This window comes from Humulus lupulus, chromosome 5, assembly GCF_963169125.1.
Source record: "Humulus lupulus chromosome 5, drHumLupu1.1, whole genome shotgun sequence".
NCBI lineage: Eukaryota > Viridiplantae > Streptophyta > Magnoliopsida > Rosales > Cannabaceae > Humulus > Humulus lupulus.
Window position 1 is genome coordinate 109,029,523 of NC_084797.1, and position 4,675 is coordinate 109,034,197.

At 51.0% G+C, this 4,675-nt stretch overlaps 1 non-coding gene across 1 annotated transcript; it reads right to left on the reverse strand.

Moving 5' to 3' along the window:
* Nucleotides 1-4,340: 4,340 nt before the first annotated feature.
* LOC133781254 (small nucleolar RNA R71) lies at nucleotides 4,341-4,447 on the reverse strand. The gene has a single exon (XR_009870040.1). It is a non-coding gene; the product is annotated as a small nucleolar RNA R71 (small nucleolar RNA).
* Between the last annotated feature and the right edge of the window lie 228 nt (nucleotides 4,448-4,675).

The following is a 4,675-nucleotide window of genomic DNA, read 5'->3' on the forward strand; positions in this document are numbered from 1 at the left end:
TGCAGACGGATCGGACGGAGACGTTATAACAGCTCCGTGCACTTCGTTGGTCTCCTCGGAGGGTGCCAATACGCCCATCGTCGCATGGAAACTTCAAACATAAGTGGCGTATCGAGGTTATGGCCCCACAATCGATTAGGACCGGTCGGCCTAAGATGGCATTATACGCCGTGGGACAGTCGACCACCACGAATGTGCTATGCTTGAAGGCACAAGCGTCGCTTTCTCCTTTGAGGGTGACTGGAAGTTGAATTTTGCCTAATGGCATGAGTGCATCCCCATTGAACCCTTGAAGCTGGATGGGGCATGGGGCCAGGTCTGTCTCGGTTAATCCGATCGCGTGGAAGGTCGCTTTGAAGAGGATGTTTACGGAGCTTCCGTTATCGACCAAGATCCGTGAGACCTTCTTATTGGCAATCTGGGCTTCCACCACAAGGGGATCGTTGTGGGGGAAGTGCACATGTCGAGCATCGTCCTCCGTGAAGGTGATGGGAAGATCCATCATTCGGGGACATTGAGCAGGTGATTGAACCAAGGCGCACATCTCCCCGGTGTGTTCTAACTCCCTCAAGTACCTCTTCTGGGAGTTGCCGGTGCTTCCGGCAAGGTGCGGTCCTCCGGAAATGGTGGCTACGTGTCCGTCAACGGGTGGCGGAGCAAGGCCGGGCGGATATGGGTTGCCAGGCCCCGGAGCCAACAAGGCAATGGGTGCCGGAGCGGCTGGAGCAGGAAGCGCTGGGAACTGAGACCCGGGAGCTTGGGGGTGACCGGCTCCAGGAGCGCTAGCGGTCCCCCTCTGTCCCGGGGAATATGCAGCTCCGTGAACTACCCCCTGTCCGGGATAGATAATGGGTATCCTCACCCACTGACCGAGGTGTCCCGCTCTTGCCAGGGACTCGATCTCATCCTTCAGCTGAAGGCACTCGTTCGTGGTGTGCCCCACGTCTCCGTGGAACTCACACCTTTTATTGGAGTCTCGCGGACGCCTTCCTCCGTGAGACACTTTCGGGGGCTTCCTGTAGTTGACCATATTACAGGTCGCCCGATAGACATTCTCTCGCGAGTCTATCAAACTGGTATATTCCGTGAACTTGGGCTCATAGTCCTTCCGGGGCTTCTTTGAATGGTCTCCCCGGTTGGAGTTTCTTCCGCTTCGTTTGCTCCGCGATTGGCTCAAATTTCGTTCTGGGGCTTCCGCTTGCGGCTGCGGCATGCCAGGAGCGATACTACATCCGGTTTGTACAGCACCGTACCCAGAGAAATGGGTTTGACTCGGCGTCTGAGCAGACGCGGAAGGCCCATACACACTTGGAGTGAATTGTGCTCCTGGAAGCGTGAGGGCTGGTGCGGGAGCTTGCAAAGTAAAGCTCGGCGCAGTCACGGAAGGCGTTGGAGCTGGGGGAACTCCAAAGGCCTGCTGGTAGGCATCCTCAAGGTTGATGATTCCCTGAGCCTTTGACATGAATTCGGACAGCGTTTCTGCCCGTCTCCTCTGCATTTCCCCCCATAGCAGGGAGCCGACAGTAAGGCCCGATTGAAGGGCGATCAGCTTCATGTCATCGCTGACCTTGGTCTTTGCTGCAGCTTCCATCATTCTCTGAATGAAAGCTTTGAGGTTCTCAGTGGGTTGCTGCTTGATGTTGGTTAAGGAACCAACCTCCATGTCGCGGTCGCGGGCAGCAATAAACTGCCTCCTGAATGCGGACTGTAGCTCCTTCCAACTGTGGATTGATCCGGGAGCTAATCTTTTCCACCAGTCCTCCGCGGACTTGGTAAGGGTGAGTGAGAAGCACATGCATTTGGCGTCCTCACTGACACGCGCCACTTGCATCATTTTGTTGTATTTAGCTAGGTGGGTACGCGGGTCTGTCCTCCCATCATATAATTCTATGTGGGGCATTTTGAAGTTATCCGGGAGGGACGTTTCCGCGATCCTCCGAATACATGGTTCCGGGTCTTCCTCCTCAGAGTCTGACAGGGCCCCACTTTGCCTCCGGACCAGCTTGGTCAAGGCAGCAATCTGTTCCTCGAGCCTCTTCGTATCACTCTCCGGGAGGTCACGTCCCCGGAGCTTGTCATTAATATGATTTCGGAGGTCATCTCCGCGAGGCCGGGCCTTTTCTCCTTTGGCCTTTTCATACTTGGCCTCCAACCTTCTTCTTAGGTCCACCGTGGACCAGCTATCTTCGGAGTGCGAGTTCGCAGCCCGACCGTCCTGGTTGACGGAATCACTGGGGCGGTTGTTCCTTCCCCTAGGCCTGGGTGCCTTAGCACCGGGCCCTTTAGGCACGGAGTGCCCCCTTGGGGCTGAAGGACGTCTGGGCTTAGGAGCGCCAGAGACCTTCTGCGCGCGGGGGGGGCAGTCGGCCTTGTGATTCACGCCTTTAGGAGGTGCAGGGGCGTCAGCGCGTACAGGCTCTCCAACTTTTTCTTTGCCCTTGTTAGGGGCGGCTTTGGATGGTCCAGCAGCGGTTGGATCCGGCATAGCGGCATCAGCACCACCTAAAACAGAGGCGTCCTCGTCCGAGTTGCCTAGGTCTCCGAACTTGCTTTGGAGGCGCTCCATCATGCGCTGCATTTTTTCGGAGAGGCGCTCCTGCTCAGCAAGCTTGGCTTTGGTGACCTCCAGTTCTTCGGCTACTTGGACCAGTTCTGGGTCCTTCTCATAGTAGCAGCCGTCCTTGTAATAACCGTCTTGGACATACTCTTCTTCGTCTTCTAAGTATGTCGTATCTTCGGTACTGACCCGATCCTGGCGGGATGTCGGGTCTTCACCTTGGTAGTCCAAGGGTTCGCTTTGCACCACATCTTCCATCGCAGTATCGGGGTTGACCTTAGCATTTTTGTCAACCGCGGATTTTCTCGTAGTCACCATCTCTTTAGCACGAAGTGAATACAAAAAACGTACACAGAAAAAGAGCTGACTAACAACTTCCTACAGCTCTCAATGAAAGCACCAAAATGTTTACCGAGTTTTTCGGAAACGAATACAAACAGAATAATAAAAATATAAGAACTGTAAAAGTGCTGAAATATAACTAAACAAACAGTGTTTTTACGTGGTTCAGGCGTTAACAAGCCCTAGTCCACGAGTCGATGTTATTATACTTGGAAAAGACTACAGTAAGATGGCTGGTGTACAAGAACTTCACACACTCACCGTGTTTCTCTCGGGTTCTCTTGAAGAAGATGAAGCTAGAGAGATTTTTGTAGAGTTTTTGCTATGTGATCTGTTGGCCGTCCCTCTTCTTGTAAAAAGAAGGGGTCTTTATAGCTAGGGTTTCGGATTAGGGTTTTTCTCTACGTCCATGAGTCTTAATTACACCAGCCATAAATAGGGGATACAATTACTGTAGTAGCATGGCTACAAGACTCTATGTGGGTATATTTACGTGAAAGTATGGGGAACACACAAAGTCAGCCGTCTTTTCCAAGTTGTCAGCGGAACAGTAGGCGAAAAGGTACCCTTAGGCGTGCTGGGGTGTGTGCGGCTTTGACCTGACGGGCGTGTCAGGCGGATATCATTCCAAATATGCCTCCTCCAGGACTCGACCGTTTGGTTTTGTTCCGTGCGAGGCACGGAACTGTTTCTGCGGAGACCACTCGAAGAGCTTCTCCTGGAAGGGGCTTCCCCGAAGGATACCCCTTCGGGAGTCCGGGAGAGTTGACGAGTTTCCGTGTTGTGTTTTCTTGGAAGAGTAATCCGGACACTAAACGAGAGAGGCGAAGCCTTTCTGTCCATCTGCGAGCTCTGGTCACCTACCGTGAAAGACATCGATAATTCTGCTTCCCCGAGGACATCAATCTAAACGCTATCCGGAAATCTGGATAACACAATCAATCTAGAAATTGAAAGAACATGTAGACATAACAGGAAAACAAAGAGGAGATTGGAGTTTACCATGGTTGACAATTTGGGAAATGGTGCTAATAATGGTCAAGGGGCTGCAGAGGTTCCAAGGGAGCAAGGACCAAGAACTTTGAGAGATTATGTACTTCCTACTATTACAGGAGTGCATTCATGCATTAGACCTCCAACCATTGCTGCAAACAATTTTGAGATTAAGCCAACAACTCTCCAAATGGTCCAAACAACTGTTCAGTTTGGAGGTATGCCAATGGAGGACCCCAATTTATACATAGCTAATTTTCTGGAGTTATGTGCTACGCTCAAGATAAATGGGGTGAGTGATGACGCTATAAGATTGAGGCTATTCCCATTTTCATTGAGGGATAGGGTGAAGAGTTGGCTAATATCCTTGCAAGCGAATTCTATCACTACATGGGAGGACTTAGCTCAAAAGTTCCTTGCCAAGTTCTTTCCTCCAACAAAGGCTGCAAAGCTAAGGGGAGAGATCAATAACTTTTATCAGATGGAAGGAGAGTCACTATATGATTCTTGGGAGTGCTTTAAAGAGTTGTTAAGGAAGTGTCCACACCATGGAATAGAAAAGTGGATGTTGGTGCATAATTTTTACAATGGGTTGAATGGAACAACGAGAACAATCATAGATGTTGTGGCGGGAGGTGCTTTTATGAATAAGAGTGCTAATGAGGCATATGAGCTATTAGAGGAGATGGTGATGAATAATTACTAATGGCCAACTGAAAGGGGACAACCAAAGAAGGTGGCTGGAATGATGAAATTGGATGCCATATCAACGCTTACTGCTCA